General features: G+C 43.9%; 1 protein-coding gene and 1 pseudogene across 1 annotated transcript in view; both read right to left on the reverse strand.

The window, feature by feature from the left end:
• LOC126336803 (brain-specific angiogenesis inhibitor 1-associated protein 2) overlaps positions 1-20,796 on the reverse strand; it is a 555,994-nt gene that overhangs the window by 458,153 nt on the left and 77,045 nt on the right. The gene's annotated exons all lie outside the window — the stretch shown is intronic.
• Positions 5,961-6,077, reverse strand: LOC126337224 (5S ribosomal RNA; annotated as a pseudogene).

Consider the following 20,796-nt stretch of genomic DNA (forward strand, 5'->3'; position numbering starts at 1 on the left):
AAACTACTATTAGCCTTCGTTTACATCCGTCAGTAGAGTGTATGTAGACTGCAGGAACTAAGTTAGAACAAGAAATCGGAGGTTTGCTGAATTCACTGCGAATTGTTACGGTACAGAACAGTAAGGGATAGAAATTAGAAATTTTTTATTAAAGTTCGCATTGCCTCAGGGACATAGGCGGAAGAAGGAAACGAGCCAGTATGCTGCAAGTGGGTCAGATCGACGACGCTGCCTACAGAATAAGGATACGCATCCAACAGGAAGCAGACTACGACAGAAATCCAAAGGAAGCGAGACAAGCATATTCGTTAACTCCTGAGACATGTTTCAAGAGACTGTGTCTCTTTCGTAGGAGTACATAGCGAGGAACCGACACAGCACCTAACAGCCTGTTAAATGAATACACAACGAAAAGGACACGTTCGGTCATAACGGAGCGAGAAATTTTACTTTCTCTCATTCTAGCTTCCTTGAAATACTCCAACACTACAGCTCTAACGATACGTTATCTCTGACATCGATGGCATTCACGTTAATAGCATTCGATTCCATGATTGCGATACTACATTGAGTCTATATGCTAGATGCACCAGAACGACATCCGGAGTCGCCGAGCAGTTCTAGGCGTTACAGTCTGGAACCGCGCGACAGCTACGGTCGCAGGTACGAATCCTGCCTCGGGCAGGGATGTCTGTGATATCCTTAGGTTTGTTAGGTTTAAGTAGTTCTTAGGGGACTGATGACGTCAGAAGTTAAGTCCCATAGTGTTCAGAACCATGCTCCTGAAGAGTGCATGAGGGCTTCATTAAATAAAATGTTAATAATTTTAAGTTTTTAGTCGCTGTTTGTCCGGTTACGCAGTCTCGTAACTGTTGGCCCTGAATAATATTAGTACGCAATCTGACTGCACAGAATAACAACACAGAATGAAAGAAGATTTCCGTTAACACAATTAATTAATTAAGTCCCCAGCAACTATAAAAGCTACGAAACAACAAAGCACAAATGTAACTGTTCTGTGTGTGGAAGTGTGATTCAACGTACACATCTGGCACGGTTCTTCCACGATAAGGGAAGATATTTTGAACACCATTTACATTGAAGTAATTAAAAAAAATAGAAATACTATAATTGCATATAGAAACCAGAATTACAGTCAAATACAAGAACACGAGCCAGATGCTTGGTGGACGGAACCTGTGACCAAGAGGCATTGTTATTTAGGACGTCTAAAATAAAAAAAAATTCTTTACCTTCATATATATTGACAAAAAAACACTTTGATCATTACAACATCCCCAGTCGAATAACATATGTTGTCTTGCCCAACAGAACAACTAGTACTCTATCGACGTCTCAACAAGCACAGATCACGCCTACCTCAGAACTACTACTGCCCTCAGCAACTTCTCAGCGGCAACTGCCAGAGGAGGCGGCTGAATAATACTCTTTGGCGCAATCTCTGGCGCTGTGACTCAGTGTAGCCGCCTTTCAACAGTCAATGAATTAGCCGATGATATACTCAAGACGATGGCCTCCATCTGAAGAAGTTCATGCTGCTCGCTGCCTACCACACTGACAAACTGATTACCTTTCGATAACATGGGACCGCACAGAGCTGCCAATACTTTACTTCAACTCGGAAGCCAGCAACAGGGCCACATGGGGTTCACATTCTTCTTCAACACTCAGGCGCCTTCGGGTGCTGACACCTACTAAGGGTAGGGATGACATCAACCGACCACACGACTCCTGACTCCACGTACATCGCAGGTGGGTCATCAGGGTTCATCGTAGATTTTTGGCGTGGGACCGAGGACATTCCAGCAGCCAGCCCGAGATGGTAGCGGCAGCTCGCCGGCGTTAAGCCGTTGCGCCATGGTAGCTGACGTCTCCTGCTAGAGGTGCAAATGCTGACCTGACTCGACGGGACGTCAGCTGGAAGCCAACACACAGCTGACTGAGCAACAGCCGAGGCTGGTGCGGTAGTACGGCGACTCGTAGGCTCTGTGAGTAAATAACAGCACTCCAACAGTGTTTTGCTAGCATCGTCGACGCTTCGTAGGTTTACAACAGCTAGCCTGAGTTGATGCACAGGTGCCTCCGTTTGGCGCTCCGTAGAATCAAGCAAGCAATAGTCTCAATCCCCGTTCCTTCTTCTGTATGAGGAAGGCAAGTAGAAGACAGCTTAGAAAAAGAAAACTTACGAGGAAAAACAATTCCTTTCACCCATTTGGCATTTGAGACAGTAACTTGTACTGAACAAAACCTGCAGTATAAAATCACTGTCTGGATGTAGGTGGTGGTGAAGACAGGAGTTAAAATATACAACCGAAACACAAAAACCACAATTATATTGAAACCTATCTAATACTGTGTGAGGAAGAACTAAGTAAGCTGTTACTGTTCAGGAATCAATTACAAGGTTGGTCAGATGCTTGAGCATCAACGAGCAATACAAAATATGAACTACATCCTATAGGCTGTTGGATGATTGCAAACTATCTGTTATTTAAAAGAAGATTAAAAGAAGATTTGTACCACGGAACTGTCATAAGAAACAAAAAGGCAATATATATAAAGGCATTGTTTCTTTTATATATATATATATATATATATATATATATATATATATATATATATATATATATATAGTAAGGCATTGTTTCTTATGACAGTTCCGTGGTGCAAATCTTCTTTTAAATAACAGGTATGTATATAGTAAGGCATGGAGAAAGGAATTAAAATATACAACCGAAACACAAAAACCACAATTATATTGAAACCGATCTAATACTGTGTGAAGAAGAACTAAGTATGCCTGATGACCTTACGTATTTTATATTCAAGTACCATGGTATTAATTAGTTACCGAAGTATAATCAAGAAGAATCTGATTACTAGACCTTTTTTTTTATTATTATACAAAGATCTGCCTACATGGGACAAACTAAACCTGGCGAACGTCTTCGTTGAAAAATAACAAGAAATTAATAAACTATTAACTGTCTCAGATACACGCAACAGGCATATGGTGGGTTCCAAAGGTGCTGGGATGCACGGTGTACAAGAAGCGTTACTTTCAGACATCGCGATTGATCGACTTTAATGATGCGACAAAAATAATTACATTACCCATGGTATTACGCAGACGTTAGACATGCACCATAGGTAATACGTGCACAAGGTCGGTTAAGGAGCAAGTCTTTTCAACTCAAGCCTTACTGTAACAAATGTCAAGCCCCACAATTCGCAAAGAATAGAAATGAAAAATGAAGAAACATGGCTGCGGCTGTGAAACAACTCTAAATTGGCAGCTAGGTACCTAAGCTTCACTAGGTCTCAATTTCGGTTAAATTATAACACTACAGCTCGGATACTCACCATTCTGGCTGCTGCCACGTATCTCGAATGAACGGCAACTACTCTCCATCGACCTCAGAACCAGAAAGGTTCTGCCCTCCGTTGATCTTCCATATTAAAAGTTCTGTCCACCACTCTCCAAAACCAAATTTTCTTTCCGCATCTCTCCAAAACCGAATCTTTTCTATAGTGCTCTCCGAAACTGACTGTTCTCTCCACTTTTTCGTTTCTCAAACTCAAGCGTCTCACCAAAAACAATTCTGCCATAAACACTAGTCAACCAATAATCGAGCTTATTTGCTTCACCAACCAGAAGGGAGAAATTTTTTCAAATGAGTCCCCTCCTCTAGTCTTTTGGTGAGAAACGCGCACATCACATATTAGTGGCTTATGAAACCCGAGTAAATGCTCGTTTCTCCTTCTGCCAATCTGAATAGTTTTAAAAACCGTCTTAACTGTTCCCACGGTTTTCGTAAACACCTTTTCTATCGGTACGTCTGCCGAGGTCGCAACTTCCCACTTAATCAGCAGACTATCAACTTTCGAAGGGAACCATAGTGTCGCTGGGAGACGTAAGCGGTCATCAGTTACTGAGCAATCTCTTTGCTACTGCAGGAGGCGCGTCCTCACGTCTAATCAGTGATGTTTCCTCCATGGCGCATACCGCCGACAACAGACCATGACAAGCCCTTACCGGGCTTGTAAAGTGACCGCCTGGGCAGAGGCTCTGCTGTATATACATTACTTGAGCTCTCTATTGTCCGCAAGGCACAAGGGGCCGTAAAGGGTATCCTTATACTTAATCATGAATATGAAAGGTAAACTATTATGGTGGTAATTCACAGTTAATTGTGAGTGGTAAACTTTTGCATTAGTATAACTGTCGCGTAAAAGGAATGCAGTAGGATGTAGCCTAAATAAGACTTGGATGAAGCATGGAGTGGGATTTCAGCAGGTGAGCGTAAGCTCAAACTCTGTCAAAAGAACATTTATTTGATTTGGTAAATTTAATTCCATACATGAGTACGTACAGTAAGTAACATGATGGTTACTGTTTCCTGCCATATACTACGTTGTATATTAATGAATCCTGGAACTTTACTTCGGAGCCCCCTTCAAGATTTATAATCTATAGTAGAGGAATGTTGGTTTTACTCACGAACAGTTACATTCACACGCACTTGAGAGACTAACAGGAATGAAAAGTACTAAAAACCTTCACTACAGTATACGTGGCTAGCAAGAGCGGCTATTTCCATGATTTTAATACGCGGAGTGAAAGAACAAAATTGCTATTAAAATGACTCGCTAAAAATGTGAAGCATAAGTAAGAGTCACAGTTAACTCAGATACTCCATGGGGTAAGATCACTGATGCTATGGCATGGTAGACTTTTTCATTAAAACATGACAACGTGGTCCTCACAAACAAAACCGTGCACAATATAAGTATGGAGTTTTAAATGAAGCAATGAATTTGCACTGAATTTGCTATAAGGAATCCTACGACATTAAGGCTCTTAGATCTAAGCACTGACACGTAGGAAGAAGAACACGCAAATACCGAATGAGAAAATTATCATGTGAGACTAACTACAGAAAATCATTCGCAACGTAAATGAGTTCGCGAAACCAACAATAAACTAAATGAACTGGGTCATAAATAGACTCAACACGGCTCCACTTGTTAGAGTACACGGTTGAACTGAACAATAGCCTACACAGTCCGTGGATTCTAATGCATTTAACACTCCAGGATTAGAAAGTAAAATTTCTCATACACGGCAATAAACCGTAAGTGACGTAAGGAACTATTGACTTCGACTTGATTTGAAAACTTACATAAAACACAACATTAACTTAGTATTGAAGAAGAACTCTTCTGCGCAGCCGGCTGTACCCATCTCGCACCCCTCGAAAGACTGCCGAGATCGTGCTCCGAGAAACGGGGTTTGTCCTCCAACGGAAGTGACCAGAGAACCAGCTCTTTGTTCTGTGTCAACCGACAGGAAAGGTGAACCCACTTAGCTACCCACTCGTGTCTCCTGAAGATGGCTACACTGTTACAATAGCAGACTACCTTACTCCCGCGAATATACACATTGACATCTTACTTACACACTCTCATTCATACGTTAAACTATTCAGATAATTCAGAAAGGAGGACAGGTACAGTGGAATACATAACAAACATGTGTTTGGTCCTCCGCGAATCATCAGTAACTTAACGAACTACTCACTAGTTCATCTGGATCTGACGACTAGCAGACGAATATAACGTGAAATATGGAACAAAGTAAATTGAGGCCGGTACGAAACCTCTCAGTTGCTCACTCTTTTTTTTATCTTGGAGGTAACTGCCTGAATGCACCGAGAATTAAGGTGCCAGAGGTATAAGTACTCCGTCTTCAGGCCACAAGTGGCCCATCGGGACCATCCGGCCGCCGTGTCATCCTCAGAATTGATGTGGATTGGAGGGGCGTGTGGTCAGCACACCGCTCTCCCGGTCGTTATAATGGTTTTCTGTGACCGGAGCCGCTACTATTCGGTCGAGTAGCTCCTCAATTGCCATCACGAGGCTTAGTGCACCCCGAAAAATGGCAACAGCACATGGCGGCTGGATGGTCACCCACCCAAGTGCCGGCCACGCCCGACAGCGCTTAACTTCGGTGATCTCACGGGAACCGGTGTATCCACTGCGGCAAGGCCGTTGCCTGCCAGAGGTATAGAAATGAAGTAATTGTTATTGCGCAGAGGAGTTCCTCTTCAATACTAAGTTAATGTTGTGTTTTATGTAAGTTTTCAAATGTAGTCAAAGTCAGTAATTCCTCTCGTCGCTTCTAGTTTATTGCCGTGTGTGAGAAATTTTACTTTCTAGTTCGGGAGTGTTAAATTCATTACAGAAGAGGCTCACATTGAGATCCTTCAGCCATCTTATGCATTACCTCACACGAATGAGAGACTTGCATGTTGCTTGTCGTTTCAAGAGAAGTGTCAAACTGTCTGTCTGGGGTCTGTTAAAAGGAGCTAACCTCGAAGGTGACAGCAACTGTTTATGCTCTGCTTAGGCACACAGTGAAATTTCCTGGTGGAAACCAATGTTTACCGACTTTTAATCACAGCAGGTGGATGTGTCTAACAAAATGCAAGTAATGTGACATCCGCCAGCATAGTCCCATGTTCCTTTTATTAATCTAGCTCCTTGTCGTCTGTTCTCAGATTTGTTTTGGTTGTGGTTGGATTAGGAAAATAAACGCGAACTCAAAGAAAACAATGGTCCACTTCTCTCCGAGAGGTTGATTACATTCACAAACGTTCAGAAAATGGCAAAAGTCAAAGACCAGTTTGGAAAAAAAAAGATATGAGTGGGATGTGACAGATTTCTTTCATGATACAAAAGACAACAAAGGTGTAATACATCATATTTGTCGTCGGGGAGGTAGTTTGGTTCTATTGTAAGTGCAAATGGGAAGGGGGAAGTAAGGGAAAAAGTCGGGTCAGCACGACGTCTTTTTAACACAATCCGATGCAATGGGAAGGGTGATTAGAGTTCGCGTTGACAACACGGTCATTAGAGGCGCAGCACAGGCTCAGATTACCAAAGGATGCGGAAGGGAATCAGCCGTGTCCTTTTCATAGAAGCCATACCGGCATTCGGTGGGAGCGATTTAAGGAAATCACTAAAAACCTAATTTTTTTTCCGGAATGTGAGTACGTTATGCTAACCACCCGTCCCAAATTACTCACCTGCAATATCCGTTTCATAGATATGCATTAATAGGGACAGTAAAACACGAATAATATTCAGTATTCCAGCGGTGACAGCAGGTCCGTGGTACGTAGTGGCCGCTATTGCCTTGCTGCAGCCTAAATGTTGACAGAGCCGTTTCGAATAGGCTGCACCTGTTTCTCTGGGAGACGCTTACACTTCCTCCACACAGTCTCGTTCGCTCTCCATGCGATTTCCATTTATGTGGAGCCCAGGAGAACTACATTCGTGGCCGTCGGCTTGCTTCGGATGAAAAGCTGCAGGCCTGGATATAAACCTATTCCCATGGGAACCGCAAATATTTTTCATGAAGGCAATGACCGTCTTGCCTGTCAGTGAGATAAATGTGTTAACCATCACGGCGATTACTTTTGAAATGATAGGCAGTTTATTTACTTCTTTTCCCTCAGTCTTTCGCTTCCATTTGACCGTCTCTTGTACCTGTATGCGCTGGAGTGCCAAAAAAACTGGAATATGTATGCGTATTCAAGTACAGAAATATGTAAACAGGCAGGATACGGCGCTGCGGTCGGCAACGCCTGTATAAGACAACAAGTGCCTGGCGCAGTTGTTACATCGGTTACTGCTGCTACAATGACAGGTTATCAAGATTTACCTGTCTCAACGTGGTGTTATAGTTGGAGCACGAATGATGGGACACAGCATCTCCGATTTAGCGATGAAGTGGCGATTTTCCCGTACGATCATTACACGAATGTACCGTGAATATCAGGAATACATCAAAACATCAAATCTCCGACATCACTGTGGCCGGAACAAGATCCTTCAAGAACTGAATAGAATTGTTCAACGTGACAGAAGCGCCACCCTTTCTCAAATTTCTACGGATTTCACTGATGGGCCATCAACAAGTGTCAACGTGCGAACCATTCAACGAAACATCATCGATATGCGCTTTCGAAGCCGAAGGTCCACTCGTGTATCCTTGATTACTGCACGAGACAAAGCTTTATGCCTCGCCTGGGCCCGTCGCAATGAACTGTTGAAGACTAGAAACATGTTGCCTGGTCGGACGTATCTCGTTTCAAACTGTGTCGAGCAGATGGACGTGTACAGATATGGATACGACCTCATGACATAATAGTGACAGACCTATTACCTTTATATATTTCCTTTAAATAATTTTATATGTTTAACTGTATTCGTCTTTTATTTTATCACAATTGGTTTCTATATCAAAATTTAAAAATCTGCTACATGTATTTTACCTAATGTATTTTCATCATATTATGGTTTTTACGTCAATGAAGAATACACCTAAGCCCACAGTACCGACATCTGTGAAGCACGTAGGCAAACATATTTCCGGTAGCTATTGCACTTCAGTATGTTTTGTACAGTAACGTCCGTTGCAAAAGGACTATGTGGACGATTTGGCCTACGTTACACCATATTTTAGCTCTACGCTACGACGCTTTGCTGAGTGTATTATATGTTTTGACGATGCCACTATGGCTTTATCAATTTAGGACATGGTATAAACTAGGTACGCTTTACCTTTTTGGTCTGTATATTTCCAAGTTTGTGTGAGAGTATAGTGTGATATGAAATGCTGTATTGTTTTCAAAGATAGATTGCCCAGTAGGTGTATATTTTTTATGTAGTACATCTGGAGATGGTTGTTACTAACTGAAACCGGTCATCGTCGAAGGACTTTATATTGTAATCAAAGGCTGGAATAAAAAAATAACATTTGACAACTTCATGAATCCTTGGACACTGCATTCCAGCACTGGATTGTTAAAGCTGGTGGAAGCTCTGTAATGATGTGGGGCGTGTGCAGCTGGAGTGACATGGGACCCCTGATACGTCTAGATACGACTCTGACAGGTGATACGTACGTAGGCATCCTGTGTGATCACCTGCAGCCATTCATGTATATTGTGCATTCCGACGGACTTGGGCAAATTCCAGCAAGATAATGCACGTTCAGAATTGCTACAGTGTGACTCCTAGAACAATTCTCTGAGTTTAAGCACTTAAGCTGGCCACCAAAGCTCCAGACTTGAATATTATTGAGTAGATGTAGGATGCCTTACAACGTAGTGTTCTGAAGAGATGTCCACCTCCTTGTACTCTTATGGATTTATAGACAGCCTTGCAGGATTAAAAGTACCAGTTCCCTCCAGCACCACTTCAGACATTAGACGAGTTCATGTCACTTCGTGTTGTGACACTTCTGCGTGCTCGTGGAGGCCTCACACGATATTAGGCAGGTGTACCAGTTTCTTTGGCTCTTCAGTGTATGTTAAAAGATTCTACTACAAATAAAAGTCAATTATAGGGATGGCGCCAATGGTACCTACAATCCTCCTGTATTTTAGATCTGAAGATGGCAAAGTTCGGCTGAAACAAACGATTAAATTTTTTTCATCACGTGATCTTGATTGTATTTTGTTAAAAAAGAAACTTGAATTTCCGAGGAGGAAGTTCAGAATTTAATGTATCTGAGACTGAAAGAAGGACAACTATCGAATAGGAAAGGACTTATACCTGTCTGTGTCATTCACTCAGCAGAAGCGATAAACGGAAGCTATGGAAAATCCAATACGCTATTTGAACTCCACTCTTCCCGAATATGAGTTCAGTCCCTTACACACTGTACCATCCGGTGCAGCAACATAATTAACAGCAATTTTTATTAGGTATTTTCGCAATCCGAAGGTGGAAACCTGAGAAATCTGAATCTGCACGTCCCTGCCTATTCCACTTTTTTTTTACTGTCTCTAAAGCGCTGAGTAGAACGAGCCATCACCAAACCCTCAGCGGGGCAGCAACTTTAAATTTACTCCTCGATAGGATTGGGAACTTGGAAAGTTCTTTCTCGTGCGGATACTTATCGAGACGCTTTAATTGGATCTCCGAAGCCGTTCAGCGAGAGAGGGGGCTTACACTGAGCTCCATTTTAACGGAAACGGACAGTTCCCAATGCTCGACGGTGCGTGCAGTTGCAGAGCTTTATCATTCGGTGGACCATTCCGCGAAAAAGGCGCTGCAGTCTTTACCGTAGCACTGCCTGCCGCGTACTGAATCCAATGAAAGAGGGAAGCTTTAACTTCAGCTTAATGATAAATTTAAAACTTCATTCGAAGCTTCAGTATAGTACATACACAGTGCGGTCCTTAAGTAATGCGACCAATTTTTTTTTCTGACGCAACGGTGCACCATAGCGTGTTGTAACCGCCTGGGCTAAGTGGAGGGGGTGTTAGCTTCAAAACGCTGTTTGTTTCACTCGGCTACGAGCTGCCGGAGAGTCAACCCCGTTTTGAGTTTATCTAACACGGCACAATGGATCATTCTGTAGAGCAACGGTACGCTATCAAATTTTGCGTTTAACTTGGGAAGTCCGCCACCGAAACGTTTCCATTACTTCAGCATGCATTTGGGACTGATTTCTTGTCCAAATCACAAGTTTTCCGATGGCAAAAGTCGTTCATGGAGGGCCGAGAGGAGATCACCGACAAACCGCGCAGTGGAAGGCCATCAACCGCACGAGTCGACGAAAATGTGACGCGTGTGCGCGATTGTTTGAACGGCTGAGCCTTCAGTTGATACCACAAACTCTAAGTATGTCAAAAACAACCGTTTTTTGCACTGTGACAGAAGATTTGAACAGGAGAAAGGTGTGTGCTAAACTCGTCCGAAAAGTGTTGACCGACGAACACAAGCACATGCGAGTGCTTCGGTGCCGATAAATGTTGGAAATGTGTGAAAATGATATGGGTTCTTGAGTACGACTCTGAGACAAAAAGGCAGAGTTCAGAGTGGCCCACCCCCATCATCACCCCGCCTGAGCAAGTCCAGGATCAAAACCACGCTCATTGTCTTCTTTGACGTCAGAGGCATTGTCCACCACGAATTCGTACCTACCGGGACTACAATGAACTCCGCTTTCTGCATGGAAGTGCTCAAAACACTGAAAACGAGGGTCTCGCGCTGCCGAATCGACATCAAGGACACGTGGAAAGTTCACCCCGACAACGCGCCGAGCCACAGCGCCTTCATTGTCAACGACTTCTCGGCCAGGACCAAGACCCCATTGGTTCCCCAGCCTCCCTACAGTCCTGACCTGGCTCCCGCTGAATTTTTTTTGTTTCCTCGGTTAAAAGGAGTCATGAAAGAAAAACACTGGGGCACGACTAAAAGCATCCAGGCGCATGTTACATCAGCTCTAAAGGACATTCCGGAAAAGGCATTCCAGGATGCCTTCCAGGCATGGAAACACCGCCTCCAGAAGTGTATCAATTATTTGTACGAATATGTTCAATAAATGGTTTTTATGACTTTGGTCGCATTACTTATGGAACGCACATTGTATATAACTAAAGCAAAGAAGCCATAAGAGAATTCTACGAGAAACGTGGTACTTTCTGCAATACTCTAATCTCAACAAACGGGAAACCTATTTGGAGGTATGGGTCTAATAACACACTGCCCCTACCAACGCTGATATCGTTCAGGGCGATTAAAATCTGAAACATCGAAGAATAACTGGAAGCGAGTAACTAATAGTCTTTCTCGCGAGTACCGAACAGTCATTTTAAAATACTGAAACAAATTATGTATAGAATAATGGAAAAACTGGCAGAAACTGGTGAAGATCAGCTTGGGTTAAGACGAAATGTAAGAATACACAAGGTAAGTCGGACCCTCCGTCTTTTCTTGGAACGTAGGTTAAGTAAAGGCAGAGCTACGTTTATAGCATTTGTAGATTTAGAGAAAGTGTTTGATAGTTTTGGCCGGAATACAATGTTTGAAAATTTTAATGTAACAGGGATAAAATACAATGAGCTGACAGCTATCAGTAACCACACTCTAGTCGTTAGAGAAGTAGTTGTCAAGAAGGGGGTGAGACAGGTTTTTAACCTATTCCCGAGGTTATACACCGAGGTGGCGAATGTCATGGTATACCTCCTAACATCGTGTCGGACCTCCGTTTTCCATGCACAGTGCAGCAACTTGGTGTGGCATGGACTCAAGAAGTTGGTGGAAGTCCCCTGAAGAAATACTGAATCATGCTGCCTGTACAGCCGTCCATAATTGCGGAAGTGTTGCCGGTGCGGGATTTTGGATTTTGTGCACGAACTGACCTCCCGGTTGTGTTCCAGTCGATGGGATTCACGTCAGGCGATCTGGGTGGCCAAATCATTCGGTCCAATTGTCTAGATGTTCCTCAAACCAATCGCGAATAGTTATGGGCTGGTGACATAGCACACTGTCATCCACAAAACTTCCAACTTGCTTGGGTACACGAAATCTCCAAGTAGCCGAACGCTGCCGAGGACTCAGTGCATTCCATGTGAATACAGTCTACACCATTACGGAGCCACTAACATCTTGCAGTGCCTTGTTAACAACTTGGCTCCATGTCTTCCTAGGGTCTGCGCCACATCCTACCTCTTACCATTAGCTCATACCAACTGAAATCGCGACTCATCATATCAGGCCACGATTTTACAGTCGTGTATATTACGCGTAGGAGACGAGCTGTAGGCGATTTCACGCAGTTAGCAAAAGCTCTAAAATGGTGCAGATGGATCTAAGGGGCTTAACATCTGAGGTCATCAGTACCCTAGACTTAGAACTACGAAATCCTAACTAACCTAAGGACATCACACACATCCATGATCGAGGCAAGATTCGAACCTGCGACCGCAGAAGATACGCGGTTCCTGACTGAAGCTCCTAGAACCGTTCGGCCAAAGCGGCCGGCTTAGGAAAGGCACTCGCGTCGATCGTCTGCCAAACTTCGACACACTATCCTAACTGATAGGTTCGTCGTACGTTCCACATTGATTTCTGCGGTTATTTCAGGGAGCGTTGTTTGTCTGTTAGTACTGACAACTCTACACAAACACTGCTGCACCCGCTCTTCAAGTGAAGGCCGTCGGCCACCGCGTTCTCATTGGTCAGAGGTAATGCCCGAAATTTGGTATTCTCGGCAGACTCTTGTCACTGTGGATCTCGAAATATTTCCGGAATGGGATGTCCTATGCGTCTAGATCCAACTATTGTACCATTCCGCTTTCAAGGTCTATTAATTCCCGTCGTCCGGCCGTAATCACGCCGGACCCTTTTCCACATGAATCACCTGAGTACAAATGTTAGCTCCGCCGATACACTGTCCTTTTCTTCTTTGTGTACGCGATACTGCGGTCATCTGTACATGTGCTTATCGCTCTCCCATGACTTCTGCCCCCTCAGTGTACAACAGTAACTGCGGATGCGTGGTGAATCTGAAACCATCAACATGACATCAGTATTCATGTACGAGAATTTTCACAGTGAAGACGACGGTCGATTTGAATAGAATATTACGAATTTTGGAGACAGAGACAAGTTCTTCACTTTTTTTCTGCCAACCGTTTGTAGACACATCAAATCGACTGGCAAACATATAATGTAATAAGTCTTATATACACCTTCAGCCGGATTGTCTAATTGTGATATTTTAAAACATTGTGTAAATAAGTGGTTCTTAGAAAAACAGAGTTGTGTGTTTGATTGTGCAACTAACAGTAACTGTTTACGGCCCCATCCACAATCGTAGCCTTATCTCAGAGTACCTACCAAATACGTTTCAGTAGGAAGAATTAATATTTTGCTCTACTCTTCTAGGCATGGACGCTCTTGGCATACAGTAGCAGTCAACATTTTGTTTACGTTGAGGATCAACTGTATACTCCTGTGCCAATCATCGATCCTCTTCAGGTCTTCCTAGATTTTGCTAAGGTTTTCTAGCAATGTAACTTATCATCCACGAAAAACCCCATCGAGCTTCTGATATTATCCGCCGGGTGAGCAGTAATGGTCCTTGGGGTACGCGCGACGAAAGTTTTTTGTCTCATGATTTCTCTCAGAGCGCAACGCTATATTCTATTTGCTGGCAATTATCTTATTTTCAGTATGCTCGTGTACTGTTCATTATTCGAAAGTATGGAGCCGTATTGTACGCTTTCTGAAAGTCAACGGTCAAGCCATCAACCTATGCGGGGGTAGCTTGCGTGTCTAGTGGGCTAAAAGAGCGATAGTTGTTAGCGGAATCTATGTTGTTTCCTACGACGGAGATTTTCAGCCTCCATAAAGGATATGTCAGGTGAGCGCAAAATTCCACAACTGATTGATGTCGGAGCTATACGCTACTGGCCATTAATATTGCTACACCAAGAAGAAAGGCAGATGATAAACGGGTATTCAATGGACAAATAGATTATACTAGAACTGATATGTGATTACATTTTCACGCAATTTGGGTGCATAGATCCTGAGAAATCAGTACCCAGAACAACCATGTCTGGCCGTAATAACGGCCTTGATACGCCAGGGCATCCAGTCAAACAGAGCTTGGATGGCGTGTAGAGGTACAGCTGCCCATGCAGCTTCAACATGACACCACAGTTCATCAAGAGTAATGACTGGCGTATTGTGACGAGCCAGTTGCTGGGCCACCATTGACGTCTGCAATTGGTGAGAGATCTGGAGACTGTGCTGGCCAGGGCAGCAGTCGAACATTTTCTGTACCCAGAAAGGCCCTTGCAAGATCTGCAACATGAGGTAGTGCATTATCCTGCTGAAATGTGGGGTTTCGCAAAGATCGAATGAAGGGAAGATCCAGGGGTCATAACACATCTGAAATGTAACATCCACTATTCAAAGTGCCGTCAGTGCGAACAAGAGGTGACCGAGACGTGTGACCAATGGCACCCCTTACCATCACGCCGGGTGATAACGCCAGAAGGGCGATGACGAATACACGCGTCCAATTGACGTTCACCACGATGTCGCCAAACACGGATGCGACCATCATGATGCTGTAAACAGAACCTGGATTCATGCGAAAAAATGACGTTTTGCCTTTCGTGCATCCAGGTTCGTCGTTGAGTAAACCATCGCAGGCGCTCCTCCTGTTTGTGATGGAACGTCACGGGTAACCGCAGCATGGTCTCCGAGCTGGTAGTCCATGCTACTGCAAACGTCCCCATCTGTTGATACAGGGATCGAGACGTGGCTGCACGATCCGTTACAGCCATACGGATAAGATGCCTGTCATCTCGACTCCTAGTGATACGAGGCCGTTGGGATCTAGCACGGCGTTCCGTATTACCCTCCTGAACCCACCGATTCCATATTCTGCTAACAGTCATTGGATCTCGACCAACGCGAGCAGAAATGTCGCGATACGATAAACCGCAATCGCCATAGGCTACAATCTGACCTTTATCGAAGTCGGAAACGTAATGGTACGCATTTCTCCTCTTTACACGAGGCATCACAACAACGTTTTACCAGGCAACGCCGGTCAACTGCTGTTTGTATATGAGAAATCGGTTGGAAACTTTTCTCATGTTAGCACGTTGTAGGTGTCGCCACCGGCGCCAACGTTGTGTGAATGCTCTGAAAAGATAATCATTTGCATACCACAGTATCTTCTTCCTCTCGGTAAAATTTCGAGTCTGTAGCACGTCATATTCGTGGTGTATCAATTTTAATGGCCATCAGTGTATGTGTGTGCGTCTGTTTGATCAGCTTCCTTGATGTCAGGAATGAGCTGCGTATGTTTTGCAACGGTTTTTTGCTCCAGCTACCAACGGTATACTCTGCTGGAACAGGTGAAATATCTTTCGTATACTCTGTTTAGAATTGTACTGGTATGCCATGAAGTTAAGACCCCTTTCCTCTTATGAACGAGTTTAGTCGACCTTTTTATCCCGCGGTCGTTCACATCAGTCATTTTACTGAATGTGCCGGACATGGGACTCAATCCTAGATCCTTAGCCTTTTGCACCAAGTACTCTGTTGACTCAGCTATCCAAGCATGGTTCACCCCCCATCCTCACTGCTTTACGTCCACGAATACCGCACTTACTACGCTCCAAACTTCATAGAAGGTATCCTGCAGTACTTCGAGGGACTAGCACAGCTCTACGTAGGTTGACTGAAAGGAAGTGCTGTAGAACAATTTTACTCAGTGAAACAATTTCGGAGAAATAAATTTATTCCTCGAACAGTCCACGGGTGTGCGCTTTGAACACTATGGACCGGAAGTAAACCCGTGGACTGTTCGAGCAAGAAATAAGCTGGGAGAAACTGAAGACTCAAATAAATTTATTATTTCAGCGTTGTCTTTGTCATCAGCCGTTTCGATGCCCTTTTGGTCATCGAGTGTCTGGACAAAAAGCTTTGTTCCTTATGCTGATTTAACAAAGAGATTTTAAGTCGGATAGGATTTTGTTTTTCAAATTGTTAAGTACTTCAGGCATGGCTCTGTTATACAACTTTTTTGCCTTCTTCCTCCTTCACTGTGACACTGAAAGTGGAATGAACAGCGGAAATCAGTATATGTTTTTTGTGATCGATAGCAAAAAATAACGTAATAAATTAAAAAAATTATAACCGTATGAGCTTCAGAAATGAGCAATTTGTTGCGCCGCTATTACAAATTTCAACAAAAGGGCGTAAAACAGAAAAAAAAATGAATCTGAAACACTTTTTATTCAACTGTTTTGATCGGAAATTGATGCTGATCAACGTTACTCGAAAATATATAAAATTCGTCCACTCTGCATGCATGTGAATGAATTTTAATGCGTTATTGTTGATTTTTTACTAATACCAGGTTCAGATTTTTTTTACTCATAATACGTCCCCAGCCACAGTCTATTGTTCTTGTTGATGTTCAACACGTTTCAGATGTTCAACTACATTTCCAAGAAGTAAAATGGTTGAAATGGCTCTGAGCACTATGGGACTTAACACCGGAGGTCATCAGTCCCCTAGAACGTAGAACCACTTAAACCTAACTAACCTATCACACACATTCATGCCCGAGGCAGGATTCGAACCTGCGACCGTAGCAGTCGCGCGGTTCCGAACTGAAGCGCAAAGAACTGCTTGGCCACCGCGGCCGGCACTCCGAGAAGTACATTGACGTTTTGGGGCTTTGTATTTCCTTCAGTTTGTAACCCGCGTCTGGTCGTAAATGGTATGTGTTTTGTACTGGAGAAAAATCCGTACGTATTCACTTGATTGAAAATGTTTATGATTGTAGTCGACAACACAGTTGTGTTGCTTTTTCGCCAATGCCGAAGACGAATGTTTTGGTGCGGACTATAAACTGAAGCAGATTTAAAGTCACGAAAGATCAATAAAGCCCTGGAAGACGGAGCTGCAGCTCCGATATTTGGTGAACTTCAATAGAAAAATAAACTTTTGTGGCTAAAGATGGCATATAACCAGTAAAAAAATACATGTAATACTCATATAGAAGCTACAGTCACGGACAGCTCAACTCGAACTGTTTTCAGCAACGTTGCCCGTATTATTAACGTTATAAGGTCTCTATTCACGTAAAAATTAGTATTACTTTACAAATACGTTTGTCAGTTATTACTACAACAACTGTTGAAGACATGTTGGTCGCGGCGTGTGAAGTTTTATATATCTATAATGATAACTTAAACATCAGCTTGCGTGGGAACCGGTAGCGCTGACCGTAGATCTGGGTGACTTTAAGGACGCTACTGAGGTTAGACTGCACGTGTGGAGTAAAACACACTTCCTTTCCCAGAGCACCGCCGCCCATTGTGTGTGAGACAATGCCGCGGCGTTCCCACCCAGCCTTGCCGCACACCCGCTAATTACTCCACTCCTTGTGATGCACCGTGCATCAGAATGCGTGCCCACGCCGGATAACGACGGCCTATGATGATCCTCGCCCAGATATGACGGTGGGGCTGCTCCCGATCTCTGGTGTGCTACTTCCTACCTTAGATGAAAATTCTCATTCAAGTTTCCCCAGCACTCCGCTGCGTGGAATAATTTCCAGGTAACTGCCACACATTGGGGCGATGTGGTGGTAAACTTCCGCGTCAATTGCAAAACAAAAGGTTCTGCATTCCATGCCGGTTTAGTCCTAACATTTACTGTTTTGGCACGTAATAAAATAAGTGGGCTGCAATCAGAATATACCTGCTAAGGAGACTGCCTACACTACGCTTGTCCATCCTCTTTTAGAATACTGCTGCGGCGTGTGTGATCCTTACGAGATAAGACTGACGGAGTACATCGAAAAAGTTCAAAGAATGGCAGCACGTTTTGTATTAACCGGAAATATGAGAGAGAATGTCACAGAAATTATACAGGATTTGGGATGGACATCATTAAAAGAAAGGCGTTTTTCGTTACGACGAAATCTTCTCACGAAATTCCAATCATCAACTTTCTCCTCCGAATGTGAAAATATTTTGTTGACACCGACCTACATAGGAAGGAACGATCACCACGACAAAATAAGGGAAATCAGAGTCCGTACGGAAAAATATAGGTGATCATTCTTTCCGCGCGCTATACGAGATTGGGATAATAGAGAATGTTGAAGGTGGTTCGATGAACCCTCTGCCAGGCACTTAAATGTAATTTGCAGAGTATCCATGTAGATGTAGATGTAGACAGCGTTTATGTTTCAAGGAGAGAATTTAAGGATCTGCGTGAAACATTTCGCCCAAACCTTGTTTACGTGCTGCTGGCTGTAACTCATTTTGTTGTTAGTGCTAATAAAGGAGACATCGCCTCATGTTTGGGAGTTACATTGCACGTACTGCTTACAGAAGCATATTACGAGGCAAACTGGACTGGGATCTGCTCACTGTGGCAGCACTTTCGTTTCTACGTCGGATAAATTGGGAAGGGTACACTCCAGTATTTTTACAACCACCCTCTACACTGCCAATATAATCCCGTCCCCCTATGTGCCTCATCCAATACCTCGACGACACCACTATACCAAACCCCCTGAAATCCCAATGACTTTGTCAACTCGATATCAATAAGTTTACTCTCTGAAATTACAATTAAATCGATACCATTAGCTGCTGACAGGCGTTGATATACATCAACGGGGACAATTGAAAATGTGTGCCCTGACCTGGACTCGAACCCGGGATCTCCTGCTAAAATAGCAGACGCTCTATCCATTTAAGCCACCGAGGGTACAGAGAATAGTGTGACTGCAGGAATTTATCGCCGCAGGCTCCCCGTGAGACCCACATTCTCAACTTATAGTCCACACACTACATTCGTAATGCCCCTGCCGTTTACTCTCTCGTGCAATCAGAGGTTCATCAAGGTCGACCCTCTCAAGACCCAGGCAATAACTACAGTGCTGGAAATATTAGTACATCCCATTTAAGGGTTTCCAGTTCATTAAAGATTTATTGATGTAACAGTCCATATGGAGCACATAAAATGATTAAATTTACATGTCACTAGCAAAAGCGCGTCTGAGGCACCGGGTATCAGACCATGCTGAAACACTCGTATTATTAAGTGGTGCACTCTCCATGGGACTACAACACATGCACCTTTTCTGGTATCCAGTCGTTCGTACAAATGGTATATACCGTCTTAGGATACGGTATTCCTCGCTTGCTCGACCTGTTGATGTAGTTCTGTAACAGGTGTCGTCTGACAAGTCGCATCATATCCCACTAGTGCTCGATCGGAGGTACAGTAATTCCAGAGATGGTACTGGCTGAAGAAGTTGCTGCACATCTTGCAGAGCACGCTGAGTTTCACGTGTAGTGTGTGGGCGAGCATCACCTAGTTGGAACAACACATCACCTTCCTGTTGCAAGAATGGCAAAAGAACAGGTCTAATAAAATTCTTCGTTTTCCGAGCGCTGGTTAGCGCCCCACCCAGAAACACGAAAGGTGAACGAGAGTTGTAGCTTGTGGCACCCCAGACCATACGTCCTGGGGAGGGGACAGTGAGTCATAGACGAATGCAGTCAACGAGATGGCGCTCACCAGGTGCAAGTCTACTCGCAAAAGGACCATCACTTGCGTATACACAGAATCTGATTTCATCGATGATGACGAAGGCGCATCATTACATCTTCCAAGTGATTCTCTAATGGCACTAGTCAAGCCGTGCACGTAGATACTGCGGTGTGGTTGGAATACGGGCTACAGGAATGCGTTGCTGTAGTCCCACAGCTAATAGCCGCTTCGCAACAGTTCATGGTGACACATATGGTCTCAAAGGCCTTCCTATTTGTGCTAATGTAGCTGTACGATCTGCCACTGCTGCTCTTACAGTACGACGATCCTGGCAGATGCCTGTTCCGGGTGGACGTCCAGAACCTCGTCTACAGGTCTGAGAGCGTTTACGTGACACTGACACCAGCATCTTTGCACAACTGACGCACCGCTCCATCTTGTCTGTCAGTACTCCAAGAGGACCATCCCGCCACTCGGAAAGCCACAGTTTAACACCTTTCAGACTTGCTCTGTTTTCCGTAGGAAACCCGAGTGTCTGGTCGCTTCACACTTTTGCATCACACTGAGCCTTCTGGCTGTAAGGATTAACTATTGCCGGCCGCTGTGGCCGACAAGTTCTAAGCGCTTCAGTCCGCAACCGTGCTGCTGCTACGGACGGTCGCAGGTTCGAATCCTGCGTCCGGCATGGATGTTTGTAATGTCCTTAAGTTAATTAGGTTTAAGTATTTCTAAGTCTAGTCGACTGATGACATCAGATGTTAAGTTCCATAGTGCTTAAAGCCATTTGATTAACTATTACAGGGTAGATACAAATGGCGTTCTGCTAGCTATGCCACTACGCTAGCTGTTGGCAGATGTTGAAGTTAT

Source organism: Schistocerca gregaria, chromosome 2 (assembly GCF_023897955.1).
Source record: "Schistocerca gregaria isolate iqSchGreg1 chromosome 2, iqSchGreg1.2, whole genome shotgun sequence".
Classification (NCBI taxonomy): Eukaryota; Metazoa; Arthropoda; class Insecta; order Orthoptera; family Acrididae; genus Schistocerca; species Schistocerca gregaria.